Genomic DNA, 20922 nt, shown 5'->3' with positions numbered 1-20922 from the left:
AGGTACAATAATGAAAGCTTCCTCCTCCTCCTCTGAAATAATGAAGCTAAGATGGTATTTGAGAAGGAAAAGAGAGGATTGCCAGAGGGGACTGTGGGAGGGACCTGGTTTTTTATTAAATGTATCTAGAGTTTTTAGCTAATATATTTTAATGGTGAACATATTAAAACTCAGAGTCTAGCATTTGTAGTGGCTGTAAAAAATGTGGAGAATAACAAGGCTCTGGAGTCTGATTGTTTTCAGTAAGTGCCACCGGGAGGAGGAAGGGGTTGTAAAACCTTATCATGGACTATGGGAAGCATGAACTGCAGAGTTAGAATCAGGAGCATTTTATCGCAAACGATGCAATGCAAAGCCGTTTAATAAAGAGCTTGGAATTTGGACAGGTTCTTAGTTTAGGAATGTTCTCCAAAGTCTTAAAAAACAGCAAATGTATTTTCCGTGAAGGGCAGGCATTCAGGTGGCCTTATTTATTCTCTCCCAAAAGGGAAAACAGAAAACCGGTTTGCTTCATTCCATTTCCCGTGTTTGTAACACTCACTGTCCTGTTTCTCTCCTCACTTCTGCTCTTTGCTCCTCCTCCCCAGTCCTGGCTGCTTTTGAAGGGGATTTCTGGGTTTATGGACTATGTTCACTTTTTTTTTAAGACATACATTTGTATTGAATTGCTGTCACAGTGCCTGAATTATCAGGTATGTTAGTGATTTGTTGTCCACACATATAGAGAGAAAATGTCGCAACTTGACAAAGTGTATATGGATTCTTTTATTCATCTCACAGTTCCCATCACAAAGACCATTATGCAATCAAAGGGAGGTAAAGTGTTGGTAGGCTTGTGTTACTTTACCTTTAAGCCACTCATTGGTTGATTTTTCTGTTTCCAAATCCTATTCTCAGCAGAATGCCATATTCTCCAGCAGTTTAATTCATTATTACACAAAATCCAATTGAGTGAAATTTTAACCTCTGCTTCTAACCACTTCATGTTGGTTTTATCTGTAATTAACTTAGTGAAAAGCATCTGATGACAGGTTCTTTCTTATGCTCCAATTACCTATCTTATGAGGTCCTCCAAGGGGTTTAATTTAAGCATTTTACATTGCAAAGTGACATGTGGTAGGACAGGAATATTAACTAAGAATTCGAGGTGTTTTAACAAGGAGTCCCAAAGAGCATTCCTGGAGGAGCCCACATGGGAAATGTTTGTAAGGTCCTGACGGTATGGTTAGGTCTGGGGTGGTATATTGTGGTCAAAAGAATACAGCCCTGAAACCAAAATTTGCTTCAAAGTAACTTAAATCCTTTACAGCTCCCGAAACCAATGCTTTTGAAAATTCCCGTTTCCACTTCTGTTCCATCCACTGTGCATATTCTTGTGGGTGTATCTGGGCCTTTATTCTTCAGATATCCTTCAGCTAGGAAACTCCTCCCCCAGCACCAGCCCTCCTATTTCCTGTGCCCCCGATTCTGCCTAAAAAAAGCCTGAAAGAACTAGCCTGGCAAAAGTGGTAGCTTCTTGGAGGGCTGAAGAGAGGAGACAGTAAGTAAAGCTAGAACCCCTTTCTCACAGGGCAGAGGAAGGGGAAAGGCAAGGGAGCCTTATATAATAATTTTTGTATTTAAAGTATACAAATATGAGTATAGGAAAATATTTTATCTGATGGCACAAATGGACACTTTACTAATGGCAGGCATGGTTGTCCTTTATAATAGACACTCGTTCCATTATAATCCTAAAGTTCCCTCCTATGTGTGACTCTTCCACAAAACTTTCTGAACCTACTTATATTTAAAATTTTTGTGCCCCTTGTGAGTTCCACAAGTTAAAAACAGTCTGAGAATTCTTAAATTTGGTTTAATAACGCTATGTGCTGTCTACACTTTTCATGAGTTTGAAGCCTCCAATCACTCTTCTAACTCTCTCTCTCTCTTTTTTTTAATCTCTCATGTTTGAGAGGAGGCTCCATTCCTTAAGCGTTTTAGTTAACTTCTCTGGGCTTCCTCCAGTTCAGCTATGTTTTCTTTCCAGTACGGGAGTCAGAATTAGTCATAGTATTCCCAGTGTTTGAGTCAACTTTGCATGAGAAACAACATACTTGCTTGATTTACTTTTAGCATCTTGTTTGTTAATGCCCAATATTATATTTGTTGTTATAGTTTTCTGAGGGACAAATATCTTTAAAAACACATCATAATGATTTCTACCTCATTTTCTTTGGTCATAACTAATTCTATAAATACCCTTCGGGAAGTATGGTTTGAACTCATTGTTGTACCTGCCTAACCTGTACCCACATGAAAGGTTATTTGCTATTTTTCTTCGTACACTGGAGATTATAATCAACGTTGGGAATCATAACCAGGAATACCCTGATGGAAATTCTAAGATAAATAATAAGCATGGATAAGATAATGATTGGAAGAAGGTTATTTTTGAGAGGAAGGCAAAAGCACTTTTAGGAGAAGGAACCAGTTAAAGTAAAATTTGATTGCAAAAGATTTTCTTTTTTTTTTTGTATTTTTCCAAAGTGAGAAGCAGGGAAGCAGAGAGACAGACTCCTTCATGCGCCTGACCAGGATCCACCTGGCATGCCCACTAGGGGGGATGCTCTACCCTTTCAGGCCATTGCTCCATCTCAGGAGGGGCCAGTCTAGCGCCTGAGGTGGAGGCCATGGAGCCATCCTCAGTGCCCGCTAGGCCAACTTTGTTCCAGTGGAGCCTTGGCTGCGGGAGGGAAGAGAGAGATAGAGAGAAAAGAGAGGGGAAAGGGTGGAGAAGCAGATGGGTGCTTCTCCTGTGTGCCCTGGCTGGGAATTGAACCCGGGACTTCTACACACTGAGCCGATGCTCTACCACTGAGCTAACCGGCCAGGGCCTGATTGTAAAAGATCTTTAATGAAAGCTCTTTAAGTCCATATATAAGTTTCACATTACTTGGTAGAACATTTTATTGGGAAGAGAGAACTGACTAAAGATTATTTACAAGAGAGTGAGTCTGTCCTAACTTATTTTGACTTAAGGAAGGTTCATGCAATGAAAGATTGAGTTTGCTTATTTAGCAGCTAGTAGATATAGTAGCAGGTTTTAAAGTGTGTGTGCGAAACTCCAGGAGTTCCTGAGATAAAATCACAGAGTCTGTGAAGTAAAAAATATTTTCATAATAACATTAAGATATGATTTAGCCTTTTTATTTATGTTCTTTCATAAGTGTATAGAGTCTGAAATGTTCATTGTAGCCAACCTTTGAGAAATGCCACTTTTTGAGTTTGGGTATAGTATCAGAGAAGAATATCCACAATTATCTGAAAAGGTTATTAAAATAGTCTTCTCATTTCTAATTACCTACCTGAATTTTCTTTGCATATTTTAACCAAAACAATAGATTGTAACAGACTGAATGCAACAGCAGATATAAGAGCTCAGATGCTTTCTGTTAAACCATATAACTGAGATTTGCAAAATGATAAAATCATGTTACTCTTCTCATTAATTATTTTTGGAAAATAGTTATTTTTCATAAAAATATTGTATTAACATTTAATCGGTTTATTATTGTTATTTAAAAATGAATAAACAAATACTAAAAAATTCTCAACTTAAATTTCTAATAAGAAATAGCCACTAATGTAATCCATAGAAACAAAAGCTGTTTGGATCCTCAGTAATTTTGAAAGTGTAAAGGGATACAGAAGCCAGAAAGTTTGAGAACTGTTAGACTTTGGAGACTCCAAATATTATTTCCACATTCTTTGTGCATGTGATTATTTACTTCTTCAAAGATTCTGTTATATTCCTTTCAGTTGCTAAGGAATTTATATTTATCTTGAAGCATAAAGCTGTTTCCTACTGGCTTAGAGTTCCAGGGTACAATAGGGGACATATAACAGCAAGAAAAATTACTAATAATGGTATGGTACAGAAAGTCATGCCAGCTTTACCTTTTTGTGGTTCAGACTGAGTACCTAAAATTCAGTATTTAGCTCCCAATTAATAATTTTTATAAACTAGTGATATTCAAACTACAGGCTTTCTTTCTCCTGTGGAGGTTGTGACCATGAAGAGAGGGAAAAAAAAGTATAAAGCCTGGGAATATCATCTAATACTTTAAAATTTTAGGAAATTCTGTGTTTTCAAAGATGAGTGAGAGAGAAGCCTTCAAATTTTAGAGAGACTTGAACAATGCAAGAAAGAAAAGTTTATGAAATCAGGAAGTTATCCTGCTCCCAAGATGAGTACATTTCCAGCAGGGACACCATCTTGTATTTTTCATGCACCCTCCTCTAGATGAGTGTGAGATAAGACATAAGCAGCATTTGATTGAGATCTAGCAAGGGCCAACACCTTCTCAGAAAATACAACCAGATACTTTGGAGTCTTCAGATGATCTTTCAAATGGAAAGAAAAATTGTGTAACAGATTAAATGCTATTATAGTTGCAACCAATTGCTTTTAAATTCTCAAAGAAACACAGCAAGAAGCTCTTCCAGATGAAAACAGAAGGGATTTGAGACTTCCCACTAGATGTTAGATATACTGCAAAGTAAAACAACTAAGCTACAACTCTGCCCTCAGGGAGGGAAGCGCTGACAGCTGGTATGGTAGGCAGAACAGTGGCCTCCCAAACATGTCTGAGTCCTAATCCTAGAACCCGTGAATATGTTACTTTACATGGCAAGAGGACTTTGCAGCTGTGATATAAAGGATTTGAGATAGAGAAATTTTCTTGGATTGTCCAAGTGGACTCAACTTAATCACAGAAGTTCTTAAAAGCAGAGAACCTGTCCTGGCTGCAGTCTGACAAAGGGAGGTGTGACTACAGAAGAGGTTAGAGAGGCAACATCGCTGGCCGTGAGGATGAAGGGAAGAATCATGAGTCATGACATGTGGTGTCCTTTAGAACCCAGAAGAGGCAAAGAGATGGATTTATTCCTAGAGCCTCCAGAAAGGATTATTTTGTTCTAGTGAGACCCAAATGAACTTCTGATTAAGAAATGCAAGATAATAAATAAATTTGTGTTGCTTTATACTGCTAAATTTATGGTGATTTATTCTGGTAGAAAATGGATACGGGTGGATCGACATTGATAACCCCTCTCCAGCCTTCATGCACTCTTCTAGTGCCCCATGTTTGGGTCTATGCTGTCTAAATCAGTTGACCAAATAATATGTTAGCCAGGGGTCCGGAACCTTTTTGGCTGAGAGAGCCATGAACACCACATATTTTAAAATGTAATTCTGTGAGAGCCATATAACGACCCATGTACCTTATGCATTATCCAATAAAAATTTGGTGTTGTCCCAGAGGACCTCTCTCCCTGAGGGCAGAGTTGTAGCTTAGTTGTTTTACTTTGCAGTATATCTAACATCTAGTGGGAAGTCTCAAATCCCTTCTGTTTTCATCTGGAAGAGCTTCTTGCTGTGTTTCTTTGAGGATTTAAAAGCAATTGGTTGCAACTATAATAGCATTTAATCTGTTATACAATTTTTCTTTCCGTTTGAAAGATCATCTGAAGACTCCATAGTATCTGGTTGTATTTTCTGAGAAGGTGATTGGCTTCAGCCACCCGCAACCATGAACATGAGTGGTAGGAAATGAATGGATTGTAATACATGAGAATGTTTTATATTTTTAATGTTATTTTTTATTATTATTAAAGATTTGTCTGCAAGCAAGATGCAGCCATCAAAAGAGCCACATCTGGCTCGCAAGCCATAGGTTCCCAACCCTTGCGTTAGGCGGTCAATGGACATGTTGCTGTTCTGTTTCTTTCATGCGGGCCTTGTTAGAACCTATTTCTAAGTCTTTGGAATCAGCAGTGAGAGAGTTTGGAGACAGTTTCCTGGGAAAATCATTCTAAAGTCTTGCCTTTCTCTTTTGGTGGGGAAAGGGAAGAGAAGTAGTGAATGGTTTTAAAAATGACTTAAATCAACAAAATAACTTATTGTGTTTAAGATACTCAGGTATAAATTTTTAGTTTACATAAGAGAATGGGTCCAAAGAAATGTTAAAGAATTTTTTTGTGGTTGTTGTTAATTTTTAAAGCCTTGGTTCAGTACTTTGACAGTGGTATGGGAAAGGTCAAGGTGAAACATGAAAAAAAGAATTAAAAAAAACCCCCAAATGTTCACAGCTGCTTGGAGTGAGAAGAGCAGTTTCTGTCTCTTCACCCTTCTGCAATTTTGTTGACTGGGGGCCAAAGGTGCCTAGGGGAAAGACCAGAACGTACAGTTGATAGCAGCAGTGAGAAGGGAACAAAGCAGTTACTCTGGATGTAAAATCACAAGTGCCAAAGCAATCTGAAGCCAGCCAGGAAGTTTGCCAAGCTATGAAAACATCAGCGTCGGCTGCCTTTATGCGCTTCCCCTGACGTGGGGATCAGGACGATCTCAGTTATGTTTACATTCAGCATTTTTATTTCGAAACTTTGTACATACTATCATTGATTTTTATTGGAAGTAAGTAATTTATTTTACATGACTGGTTTTAATCTCTAAAGAGGAATTTTAGTACATCTTAGGGACAACAGTTTTCCCAGAAGATGACAGCTGGAAGTTGGGGAGAATTAGACTTACCTGAAAGAATTTGATTTTTAGACAACCTACTCCCGCTGTGCCCATTCAAAGCCAACCTGCATTTCATAAGTCTAGAGGAAAGGAAACACGCATTTGCCAAAACCTCCTGAAACATGCTGAACATCATGGTAAAAAGAGCATAACATCTAGTGAAATTGCTAAGCAGGAAGTTTAGAGCTACCATGCTAATAATCACTTGTGTCTTACCCAGATGGTGTCCTGGATCCAATATAAATTTCTATCAGGAGACAAGGAAAGCAAAGCTTTAACCAGCTGCACATTTTATTTGAAGTCTCAGGGCACTTAGAAAATGCCTCATGAGTATAAGGAGGTTTAATTGCAAAAGCTATGAATTTCAAGAGCTGAATGGGAACCAGAGTGGGAAGGAAACGAATTTTCTATGTGGTCTGAATTATACCCCCCAACTTGGTTTACCTTATAGAAAGTCAGCATTTTAAACTATTCCTGGCTTTCTTGTACTGGTCTAGGAAGATTCAATTTAGTTAATTTCCAAGGCGCCAGAAGTTTTTGTAAACTTGACCTCCCAGCTAATGTTTGTAAGTTGAGGGTTTTATTTCTTCTGTCCCTTAAAGTCCCAAATAATACTTTAAACAGTATTTTATTGTAAAGTGACATTGGTGGGCATCATGTCATAGGTACGTGGTATCAATTAACATTAATAATGATCAAATAAGCTGCAAAGCAATGAACATGGTAAAATGCTGGTGTTCTGACCTAGAAGAATGTCTAAAATACCAAGGGAAGGATGGAAAAAATGTTTCACCTCATTAAATATAATGTTATTACACTGGGACTTTTTCTTTTCTGTAATTAACTCTGAATCAGAGTATCCAATAAATTTTACACAGGGTAAATGTACTTCTATAAAAACCATATTCTTTCCCGGGCCAGAGAATGCTGATAAAGTGCCAGGAATGGGGAGTGTGAAAAGTAAAGTTAGCAGGAGCTGCCACAGGGAAGTGCTTTTTTTTAGCTTGGATCCATGAGAGAGCACTGGAACAGGAGTCAGGAGGACTGAAATTTGGCCTTTCTTTATCCTCAGCTAAAGGATGAGCAAGGCACAGTGGTCCCCCCGTAGCTGCCGGGGATAAGTTCCAACCAAGACTGCCTTGAATGTCTGAACCACAGATAGTACCAAACCTTACATATACTGTGATTTATTTATTTATTTATTTATTTATTTTTGTGCCCACCTACACAGTGAACAAGCTCTACAATTTGTAATTATATTCTTGTGTTATGTGTATTATAGTTATATTTATTAAATTATAATTTTGTTTGTTGGAGCTAATAATAAAAAATATGGCTTTATATTATACATCTCCTTAAAATTTCATTTTTAAGTCAGTCATTCTTATAATTTTATGAAGGTATGAGACCAAATGGCATTGGGCGGAAATGGCCTTTGACATAGTTTGAAGAGGACTACCCAGGCTACATTTACCCAATTAATAGAAAGTTGACCCTATGTTCTCATCTCCTGATAGAATCTCCCTGTGATTATTTATATCCAAAGTATCACCTTGATTTTATTCTCTCAACAATCAAGCCAGAGATCATACCTTCCCAAAAGTCTTCATTGATTCTAGACCTATCACCAGAGGCAAATGCAAGCATCTCTTCAAGGTAGAGTACAAAGTTGGATTGTACCTAATGAACTGTGAGATTTTGTTAATTGATATGACAAAATTCAAAGAATATGACTTCTAACAATGTTAGGTCAAGTGGATAGAATAGACTTTGGATTAGAACAAAATTATCAATGTGATGTACTCATCAAAATTTTTGAATTCTATCTATTAACTCCAATAACTAAATCTAAGTTTGTCTGTCTGCTTAATTGAAATGGATTCACTGATATATTTTGACTAATAAAGATAAGATTCCAGAATTTCTCTTGTAAAATGTAGAGGAAATAATCCAAAAGCTTAAGAAGACAGAAATGTCAAATTGTGTGTATTATATATGCCTTTTTGATCATGTCTTACAAGAGGACTCAGGTATACTCCTTTCTTTAAAATATTGAGAAATGTGTGAGAAGAGGTTACTAGCATCCTTGAATAGCACTCTAAAATCTGACCCATTTAGGCCAGGAAAGTGGATAAGAAGTGCTGTTACTGAAATGTACTTTCTGATTTCAAAGAATATGATAATGGAATCTTGACGTGCTAAAGTTAAGTAGGTAAAATTACCTAGAAGACAGCTATTATCTCAGCTGTATCCTCTCTTATTGACTATATAAACAGAATGCACAGGAGAACTGAACTGCTGTGATTTTTATTTACCCTACCTCCTGGCCTACCATGATGGAAGAAGACAGTGGGATGGGAGTGATGCTTCCTTTACCAAAGACCAACAAGAGAGGAACTTCAAGAAAATTCCTCATTTAAAAAAGAGAAAATATAAGTGCTTGCCAGAAGTGGAGAGTGACATCATCCAGATCAGCCAATAGATCTTTTTTGTAACTTGAGCCTACCAGAGTCAAGAAAAATATATACTTGGAAAATGAGAACAGGATAAAGACTAAAAGATAATATCATTGCAGGACTGCTTATATTTCCTGTGAGCCAAGAAACACAAATGAAAGGTTTAACCATCTTGCCGGTACCTATGGAGAAAGCCTGTCAGGTGATGAGATGATCCACAGGGAGCAGGAAGGGTAACCCAGGAGATGAAGAGCTCTGGGAAAGGAGAAACCTGACCAGTGATGGTACAGGAGCTCCAGGAGACTGGGATCTTCTCCAAATGTCATTAAGTGATTGTACAGTTTTGATTATTTATTGAAAGAAGTGATTCAAGAAAAATAAAAGTTTTCTGTGTGTATTTGCATCCTACTGAGTTCAAAAAGTTCAATAAATTGTAAAAAATCTGTAGAATAGTAAGAGTGGGGTAAGACAAGATGAAATAAAGAAGACTATGAGGTTTCAACTTTGGGCAGCTTGAAAAATAATGATTCTCCTGACTAAAGAAAAGAGAAGGAGACAACTTCTAAGCTGGGAGAGAGTGAGAAAAATAGGGTAGTTGTTCAGAAAGAGATGATCACTATCTATATGAAAGTGAATGAATATTCCATGGTAGAATGCTCATTAAAGACATCTCTCTACGTCATAAAGAAGGGGCCTGAAATTTGGCCTTCCTTTATCCTCAGCTAAAGGATGAGCAAGGCACAGTGGTCCTCCTGTAGCTACCGGGGATAATTTCCAACCAAGACTGCCTTGGATATCTGAACCACAGATAGTACCAAACCTTACATATACTGTGATTTTTTCCTATGCATATATACCTGTGATAAAGTTTACTTTCATCCTGGTGGGTTGGCTCAGTGGCAGAGTGTGGGCCTGTGTGTGAATTTCCTGGATTTGATTCCCGGTCAGGGCACACAGGAGAAGTGACCATCTGCTTCTCTACTCCTCCCCCTCCCCCTCCCTTTTTTCTCTCGCTCTCTTCCCTTGCTGCAGCCATGGCTTGGTTGGAGCAACTTGGCCCTGGGTGCTGAGGATGGCTCCATGGCCTTGCCTTGGGTGCTAAAATAGCTCAGTTCAGAGCAACGAAGCAACAGCCTCAGATGGTCGGGGTGCATGTGGGAGTCTGTTTCTCAGCCTCCCCTGCTTCTCACTTAAGGGAAAAATAGTTTACTTTATAACGTAGGCATAGTAAGAGATTAACAACAATAACTAATAGTCAAATAGAACAATTATAACAATACACTGTAATAAGAGTTATGTGAATGTGGTCTCTCTCTCAAAATATCTTATTGTACTGTACTCACAGTTTCACTTAAAGAGTGCTTTATGGCTTCCCTTTAGAATATCCCAGTCACCAGCATTGCCACTCTTGTGTTTGGGGTCCATGTTTAGTAAAGTAAGAGCTACTTGAACACAAGCACTGTGATGCTGCGACAGTTTATCTGTCAGCTACTAGGTGACTGACAGGCAGGGTACACATACAACATGGAGACACTGGACAAGGATGGTTCACACCCTGGGCTGGATGGAGCAGAGCTCTCTGAGATTTCATCACGCTCCTCAGAATGGCACGCAATTTAAAACTTATGAATTGTTTATTTCTGGAATTTTCTATTTAATATTTTTGGACCAGGGTTGACTGCAAGTAACTGGAACTTTGGAAAGTGAAACTATTGTATTTACTCCCTCATATGAGTTTCTTCTTCTGAATCATGTGTCAATAACACCTATGCTGAACATTACTGTAAAGACTGTATTAGGAGGAGGTTATAAGGGGGATAGATGGTGATGGACGAAGACTTGTCTTGGGGTCGTGAACACACAATACATGTACAGACAATGTGTTATAGAGTTGTGCATCTCAAACTTGTATACTTTTTTTTTTTTTTTTTTTTACAGAGACAGAGAGAGAGTCAGAGAGAGGGATAGACAGGGACAGACAGACAGGAACGGAGAGATGAGAAGAATCAATCATTAGTTTTTTGTTGCGCATTGCGACACCTTAGTTATTCATTGATTGCTTCTCATATGTGCCTTGACCACGGGCCTTCAGCAGACTGAGTAACCCCTTGCTTGAGCCAGTGATCTTGGGTCCAAGCTGGTGAGCTTTGCTCAAACCAGATGAGCCTGTGCTCAAGCTGGCGACCTCGGGGTCTTGAACCTGCGTCCTCGGTATCCCAGTCCAACGCTCTATCCACTGCGCCACCGCCTGGTCAGGCTCAAACTTGTATACTTTTTTAAACTAGTGTTACCCCAATAGATTCAAAAAAAAGGAAAAAAAAGATAAAGGAAGCAAGATATTTAATATGGTACTTGACACACTGATGCTTAATGTGGTGGGATTTATTCTTTCCTGAGCCTTAATCTAGAAAACTAGGACAATAATGCTCATCCCTCCTCTTTTTATTTCTCAATTACAGTTGACATTCAATATTCTATAACTTTCAGGTGTACAGTATAGTGGCTAGACACTTATGCAACTTACAAAGTGATCCCCCAATAAGTCTGGTCCCCATCTGATATCATACATAGTCATCACAATACTACTGCCTATACTCCCTGAGCTGCGCGGTACATCTCTATGACGATTGTGTAACTGCCACTTTGTCCTTCATAGTCCCATCACCTTTTCCCCTTCTTAAGCTCTCCCTCTACCTAGCCCAAGATTCTTCAGGGATATCCTACCTTCTCTCCTCCCTTTTTTGAGAAATCTAAAATATAAACAATACTTCAAATAAACCTTTATTGTGGTGAGGACAGTTGCAACAGAGGTATGCGTATGAGAACAAAGTAAGGGGTGGGGCGTGGAAGGGGTCAGGGAAGACTACACAGTGGAGGTGACACTGGTCCCAGTGAGAGAAGATGGGAAAGGGGTCACACTTGAGAAGGAAGGAGGGATGCAGATATCTTAATAACAACTTTTTCCTCCCTCATGTTTTGCTAAGTTCGTGAACGTGAGTGGCCAGAAGCTGTTGGTACTACTTCCTCACCTTAAGGATCAGTAGTTGCTGGCTTACGTAGCATTTAGATGTTTTGGGGACAGAAAATTGATATAAGCCTTTTAACTGCATTGAATAAATCTAAGTATTATGGAGAACATGTTTAATATTTTAGGGATTGAACAGTAAAATTGTAAAGTTAATGTGCGTGAGGATCCTTGGCACACGAGTCCAGTGTTTATTGCTCCTGTCTCGCTGTGCCTGACAAACCCCGTCTGCACTATTTGCCTCTGAGCCGTCTGTCTTTTTGCAGTGTTAGTGTCTTCAGACTTGAAAGGAAGAGGGGCATGTTTGTGCTCGAAAACTTGCTTTAAGTACATTTCTGGAAGGATATATATGCCTGTCTTGGACTCTCTATCTTTTTATTGATTATATATTCTTGGCAAACAAATTTCTCTTAAGGTTGATAAGACCTGAACCAGGACTAAAATTGAGCGTATGCAATTTTATTTTTACCTTTCCCAAACCTCCAAATGTTAATGGCACCTTTCAAAACCCATGTTTGTCTTTTTTTATTTTTGTTTGGCCCATATTAATGCTACTAAAATATTGCGAACTCAGCAGGCTGATCCACTTAGCTGTAAATTTTGGTCCAGTTAATGCCCTTCAGAATATTTTTTGGACGATTTCAATGCATTTAGTTTTTTTTTCTCCTTAATGTGGTTATAGAGTCATCTTCGGTATTTACACAGCCATCAGAATCTGTTTTTGTTTTGCCATGTTTTAGGATTCTCTGTGGAAAACATCCAGTGACTTTGACTTCCTAAGTTTCTTTCAGTTTTGAAGAACTGTTTTTAAAAGAACATTTCTAGCACTAGAGCAGGCATGCTCCTTGTAAGTACACTTCCCTGAGTTCAGTCTACCTGGGCTCTGTTGATTCCTTCTTTCATCTGAACAGTGAAGGCATCACTGCACAGTTCTATATCTGATCCTGGTGTATCTGGATGTCTGTTTTCACCTTCCATTTCCCATAGCTTCAATTTTTAACAGTTATGTCATCTGCTTCTCATTATTTGCTTATTCAGTGTATTAGTGAAAATTCTACCTACCATACATTTTATCTTTATAGTATACATGCAGTAAGTAGATGATATACAGTATGTACTATATAATAATGTACAGTAAAACTAATAAGAATTGTTCTTTGAGGCTCAGAAAGAGAGGAGTGGTAGAAATCTTAGATATTAAAGCTACAATGATATTAGTTTAGCTTTCAAATGATCTATTCATTTTGATTCTTTTTTGCTGCCTCAAAAAAGTCAGGTTAGACCACATTTTGAAACAGGAACAACATCCTTAAATTCTCAGAGTCTTACAACACCAAAGATGTATGTCTCATTTGGACATGATGTGGTTGCATTTCTGTTCCATGTCTTCTTCACTCTGAAGAAGCAGAGAGCATGGATCAATAGTAGAGCTACTTTTTTTGGTTCTAAAAGATTTTGTTCAGAAGTGGCCCATGATATTTCCACTCAAATTTCATTGACTTTAGCAAGTTACATGACTAAACCTAATGTTGATGGAGTGAGTAATATGGAGGAGCAGCAGATTATTAAAAAAATAATTTGGGAGATGACGTCAGAGTAATGGCGGGGTAGGAAGCGATACCGATAAATCTCCCCCAAAACTCAACAAGATCTTCAACCAGAAACAGAAAAACCTATCCTTGGAGCCTCCAGATGTTTCGCAATACACCCGAAGGTATGGTCGAGCGAAAAATTGACTAAATATATAACCAAACCCCGAAGGAAATAGGGAGTAAGAAATGCTCCGCCTTCCTCACTAACCTAAACAGGACGGCTTTCTCTGGGAACTGTGAATATAGAAACTGAGGCAGGTAAAGGGGGTGAATAGATCCAGGCCGCGGCACAGACGGCCAAACCAGGCTGTGGCACGGAGATCCAAGCCGAGGAAAAACTGTTCCTGTGGCAACCAGGGCAATACAAGCTAACACTAGTGCCAAACCCAGACAAAGAAAGACAAGCGGGGCAGCCATTTTACCCGATCTCCTGGTTGGCATGCTCAGATAGTGGGCGAGAGATTTCTTCCAAAGCCCCGGGAGTGGGTGCCCGTGTTACCCCACAGAGAGGCAGAGTCAGAGGCCTTTGTGTGGGCCGAAAGCAGAATCTCTGGGCAGCCCCAGCACCCTGGGAAAGCCGTGCATGGGAGGGAGCGAGAACTAATTCCAACGGTGGAACTTTTCCATGCTGGTGGGGGTTTCACTCAGAAGGAAACGCGGCCAGCCTGATATCCTGGTCTGCGCATGCAGATAGTGAGCGAGAGTTTCCTCCAAGCACCCCGGGAGTGGGCGCCCGCCTGTGTTACCGGACAGAGTAGCAGAGCCAGAGGTCTTTGAGAGGGCGGAAACCCCGCCTGATTATGCTAGCAGCTCTGACTGACTGAGCCTTACCCAGAGCCCTGTGCTGAGTGGAAATAGAGTGGGGAGTTGCCAGCTCTTTGAGCCTCTTACTATCCAGGCAGAGGCAGCAGCATCCCCATAGCTGGATTATCAGGCTACTAATTGAGGAAGTAAAGACTAGGAGAAAGGCTCCAGGAACATGGACTCTCTCACTGTCGGAGCCTATAAATGCTAATGAGCCTCGACTGCCAACGAGACTAAAGCACAATACATGACATCGCCATAGAGACTTATCAACTGCAAACCTCTACCTGAGTGTGCCAAAGGGGCAGAACCAGGGGTACAGAGTCACCGACCAGGAAGAGGGAGAGAAAAGAAAAAGCAAGAAGATAACCTCTCAAAATCAAGAATAATCTGCAGACTTTATAACCTATCCCATTTTATTATATTTGTTTGTTTGTTTCTCTTATCTTCATTCTTGATATTTTTTTTCCTCCTCCAATTTGGCCGATTAACTCTGCCGGTCTTACTCTCTCCTCTCCTTGAACTACACTACCCATAAGTGTTACATCTCCCATTATCTCTTTTTTCCTCTTCCTTTCTCTCTATGAGGGTTGCACTCCAAAATCCTTAACTCTCTCTCTCCTCTTTCTTCTTTTTTCTTCTTTTAGTGGTTCCCTCTTTTTTTCTCTCTCTCTCTTTCTTTTCTCCCTCTATATTAGTTTCTTCCTTTCTCCTTTACATCTCCTCTCATTCAAACCTCAATAACAAACAAATTATCTTATCTGGGACTCAAACTTATGTTTGTGGCATTTTGGGGGTTTTTTACTTCACCTTCTTAACTCACTAGCAGTGCTCCCATCCCTGGCTCTCCATTTTATCTAGTTCTTGTTCCATTAAATACAATAGTAATTTTTTAATTTGTCCCCCCATTTTTCTGTTTCCCTCTTATTCCTCTCATCATAACTCTTAGTCAACCAACACCTAAAAGCAAATCATTTTATTCTTGACCCAAATTTTTTCCTTATTTGCTTTTTGTGGGTCCATATACCCTTATTTTTTTTTTCTTTTCCTTTTTTCTTTTTTTGCCCCTTTATTACTTTTCCCCAATTCAGGCCCTCCATTACAGGCATTGTTTGTTATAATTTACAGTTCACCACAAAATTTTCTCAAGAAAGAGGGGAGAGGAGGGAGAGGAAAAAAGGAGGGGGGGAATAATTTCTTTTTTTTTAATTTTTATTTTATTTTATTTTTCTTTATTTCATTATTAATTTTTTTAAAAACTAACTCTTCGATTTTTTATTTTTTTAACTTTTTATTCTTTATTAAATCTCATTAATACTATCAACAAAACCACCCTCAAATGCCATTAAGGAAGAGAAAATCGAATATCATGGATACAAAAGAAAGAGAGGTAACACAGCTAGATGAGGAAAAATCTATGGAGAAAAAATGTAATATATTGGAAACCTTGGAGCTAAATGACAGAGAATTCAAGATAAAAATCCTAAAAATCCTCCGAGATATACAAGAAAACACAGAAAGGCAATTTAGGGAGCTCAGAAAACAACTCAATGAACACAAAGAATATATGTCCAAGGAAATTGAAACTATAAAAACAAATCAAACAGAGAGGAAAAATTCAATTCACGAGCTGAAAAACTAAGTAACAAGCTTAGCTAATAGAACAGGTCAGATAGAAGAGAGGATTAGTGAAATAGAAGACAAGCAACTTGAGGCACAACAGAGAGAAGAAGAAAGAGACTCAAAAATTAAAAAAAATGAGATAGCCCTACAAGAATTATCTGACTCCATCAAAAAGAATAACATAAGAATAATAGGTATATCAGAGGGAGAAGAGAGAGAAAATGGAATGGAGAACATACTCAAACAAATAATAGATGAGAACTTCCCAAGCCTGTGGAAAGAACTAAAGCCTCAAGTTCAAGAAGCAACAGAACTCCGAGTTTTCTTAACCCCAACAAACCTACTCCAAGGCATATCATAATGAAATTGGCACAAACCAACAGCAAAGAAAAAATTCTCAAGGCAGCCAGGGAAAAGAAGAATACAACATATAAAGGAAGGCCCATTAGATTATCATCAGATTTCTCAGCAGAAACTCTACAAGCTAGAAGAGAGTGGACCCCAATATTTAAAGTCCTGAAAGAGAGGAACTTTCAGCCATGAATACTATACCCATCAAAGCTTTCCTTCAAATATGAAGGAGAAATAAAAAACATTCACAGATACAGAAAAGATGAGGGAATTTATCATCAGAAAACCCCCACTCCAGGAATTACTAAAGGGGGTTCTCCAATCAGATACAAAGAACAACAACAAAAAAAACAGAGCCACAAATAAAAGCTCCAAGAAGAACATAATAAAACCAAATTTAAACTGTGACAACAACAAAAAGAAAGGGGGGGAGAAGATGGAGATTAACAGTAGCAAAAAACGATGGAGTGCAAAAGTACTCACAAAATAGTGTACTACAATGAACAGGGTAGGAAGCCTTTTCATTACTTAAAGGTAACCACCATTGAAAAAACCACCACAGAAGTACATGAGATAAAAATGATAGCAACAGAGGAAAGATGTATGGAATACAACCAAATAAAAACAAAAGATAGAAAAATGAAAGAGAAGGATCAAACAAGACACAAAACTAACAGAAAGCAAGATATAAAATGGCAATAGGGAACTCACAAGTGTCAATAATTACACTAAATGTAAACGGATTAAACTCACCAATAAAAAGGCACAGAGTAGCAGAATGCATTAAAAAAGAAAATCCAACTGTATGCTGCCTACAGGAAACTCATCTAAGTAACAAGGATAAAAACAAATTCAAAGTGAAAGGCTGGAAAACAATACTTCAAGCAAATAACATCCAAAAAAAAGCAGGTGTAGTAATATTCATATCTGATAATGCTGACTACAAGACAGCAAAAGTACTCAGAGACAAAAATGGCCATTTCATAATGGCTAAGGGGACACTGAATCAAGAAGACATAACAATTCTTAATATATATGCACCAAACCACGGAGCACCAAATTATATAAGACAGCTACTTATTGACCTTAAAACAAAAACTGACAAAAATACAATCATACTTGGAGACCTCAACACACCGCTGACGGCTCTAGATCGGTCATCCAAACAGAGAATCAACAAAGACATAGTGGCCTTAAACAAAACACTAGAGCACCTGGATATGAATGAAATATCTACAGGATATTTCATTCCAAAGTGACTGAGTATACATTTTTCTCCAGTGTACATGGATCATTCTCAAGAATTGACCGTATGTTGGGCCACAAAAACAACATCAGCAAATTCGGAAAAATCGAAGTTGTACCAAGCATATTTTCTGATCATAAAGCCTTGAAACTAGAATTCAACTGCAAAACAGAGGAAAAAAATGCCACAAAAATGTGGAAACTAAACAACATACTTCTAAAAAATGAATGGGTCAAAGAAGAAATAAGTGCAGAGATCAAAAGATATATACAGACAAATGAAAATGACAATACGACATATCAGAATCTATGGGATGCAGCAAAAGCAGTGATAAGAGGGAAGTTCATATCACTTCAGGCATATATGAACAAACAAGAGAGAGCCCAAGTGAACCACTTAACTTCACACTTTAAGGAACTAGAAAAAGAAGAACAAAGACAACCCAAAACCAGCCGAAGAAAGGAGATAATAAAAATCAGAGCAGAAATAAATGAAATAGAGAACAGAAAAACTAAAGAAAAAATTAATAGAACAAGGAGCTGGTTCTTTGAAAAGATCAACAAAATTGACAAACCCTTGGCTAGACTTACCAAGGAAAAAAGAGAAAGGACTCATATAAACAAAATTCAAAATGAAAGAGGAGAAATCACCACGGACACTGTAGATATACAAAGAATTATTGTAGAATACTATGAAAAACTTTATGCCACTAAATTCAACAACCTAGAAGAAATGGATAAATTCCTAGAACAATACAACCTTCCTAGACTGAGTCAAGAAGAAGCAGAAAGCCTAAACAGACCTATTAGTAGAGAAGAAATAGAAAAAACCATTAAAAACATCCCCAAAAATAAAAGTCCAGGCCTAGACGGGTATACCAGCAAATTTTATAAAACATTCAAAGTAGACTTGGTTCCTATACTACTCAAAGTCTTCCAAAAAATTGAAGAAGAAGCAATACTTCCAAACACATTTTATGAGGCCAACATAACCCTCATACCAAACCCAGGCAAGGATGGCACAAAAAAAAGAATACTACAGATCAATATCTCTAATGAATACAGATGCTAAAATACTAAACAAAATACTAGCAAATCAAATACAACAACATATTAAAAAAATAATACATCATGATCAAGTGGGATTCATCCCAGAATCTCAAGGATGGTTCAACATACGTAAAACGGTTAACGTAATACACCATATCAACAAAACAAAGAACAAAAACCACATGGTCTTATCAATAGATGCAGAAAAGGCTTTCGATAAAATACAACACAATTTTATGTTTAAGACTCTCAACAAAATGGGTATAGAAGGAAAATATCTCAACATGGTAAAGGCCATATATGATAAACCATCAGCTGATATCATATTAAATGGCACAAAACTGAAGACTTTCCCCCTTAAATCAGGAACAAGACAGGGTTGTCCACTCTCTCCACTCTTATTTAATGTGGTTCTAGAGGTTCTAGTCAGAGCAATCAGACAAGACAAAGAAATAAAAGGCATCCATATAGGAAAAGAAGAAGTAAAGGTATCACTTTTTGCAGACGATATGATCCTATACATGGAAAACCCCAAAGAATCCACAGAAAGACTACTAGAAACAATAAGCCAATACAGTAAGGTCGCAGGATACAAAAATAACATACAGAAGTCAATAGCCTTTCTATATGCCAACAATGAAACAATTGAGAACGAACTCAAAAGAATAATCCCTTTCACGATTGCAACAAAAAAATTAAAATACTTAGGAATAAACATAACAAAGAATGTAAAGGATGATATATTACCCAAAGCAATATACAAATTTAATGCAATTCCCATCAAACTTCCAATGCCATTTTTTAAAGAAATAGAGCAAAAAATCATCAGATTTATATGGAACTATAAAAAACCCCGAATAGCCAAAGCAATCCTAAAGAAAAAGAATGAAGCTGGGGGCATTACAATACCTGACTTCAAACTATATTATAGGGCCACGACAATCAAAACAGCATGGTATTGGCAGAAAAATAGACACTCAGACCAATGGAACAGAATAGAAAAACCAGAAATAAAACCACATATATATAGTCAAATAATTTTTGATAAAGGGGCCAACAACACACAATGGAGAAAAGAAAGCCTCTTCAATAAATGGTGCTGGGAAAACTGGAAAGCCACATGCAAAAGAATGAAATTGGACTACAGTTTGTCCCCCTGTACTAAAATTAACTCAAAATGGATCAAAGATCTAAACATAAGACCTGAAACAATTAAGTACATAGAAGAAGACATAGGTACTCAACTCATGGACCTGGGTTTTAAAGAGCATTTTATGAATTTGACTCCACAGGCAAGAGAAGTGAAGGCAAAAATTAATGAATGGGACTACATCAGACTAAGAACTTTTTGCTCAGCAAGAGAAACTGAGAACAAAATAAACAGACAGCCAACTAAATGGGAAATGATATTTTCAAACAACAGCTCAAATAAGGGTCTAATATCCAAAATATACAAAGAACTCATAAAACTCAACAACAAACAAACAAACAATCCAATACAAAAATGGGAAGAGGATATGAACAGACACTTCTCCCAGGAAGAAATACAAATGGCCAACAGATATATGAAAAGATGCTCATCTTCTTTAGCTATTAGAGAAATACAAATCAAAACTGCAATGAGATACCACCTCACACCTGTTAGATTAGCTATTATTAGCAAGACAGGTAATAGCAAATGTTGGAGAGGCTGTGGAGAAAAAGGAACCCTCATCCACTGTTGGTGGGAATGTAAAGTAGTACAAATATTATGGAAGAAAGTATGGTGGTTCCTCAAAAAACTGAATATAGAATTACCTTATGAGCCAGCAATCCCTCTACTGGGTATATACCCCCAAAACTCAGAAGCATTGATACGTAAAGACACATGCAGCCCCATGTTTATTGCAGCATTGTTCACAGTGGCCAGGACATGGAAACAACCAAAAAGCCCGACAATAGATGACTGGATAAAGAAGATGTGGCACATATACACTATGGAATACTACTCAGCCATAAGAAATGATGACATCGGATCATTTACAGCAAAATGGTGGGATCTTGATAACATGACACGAAGCGAAATAAGTAAATCAGAAAAAACCAGAAACTGCTTTATTCCATACGTAGGTGGGACATAAAAGTGAAACTAAGAGACATTGATAATGGTGTGGTGGTTACGGGGGGGAGGGAGGAAAGGGAGAGGGAAAGGGGGAGGGGGAGGGGCACAAA

This window comes from Saccopteryx leptura, chromosome 2 (assembly GCF_036850995.1).
Source record: "Saccopteryx leptura isolate mSacLep1 chromosome 2, mSacLep1_pri_phased_curated, whole genome shotgun sequence".
Lineage (NCBI taxonomy): Eukaryota > Metazoa > Chordata > Mammalia > Chiroptera > Emballonuridae > Saccopteryx > Saccopteryx leptura.
The sequence above is the reverse complement of the archived record's forward strand: the minus strand, read 5'-3'. Positions refer to the sequence as shown.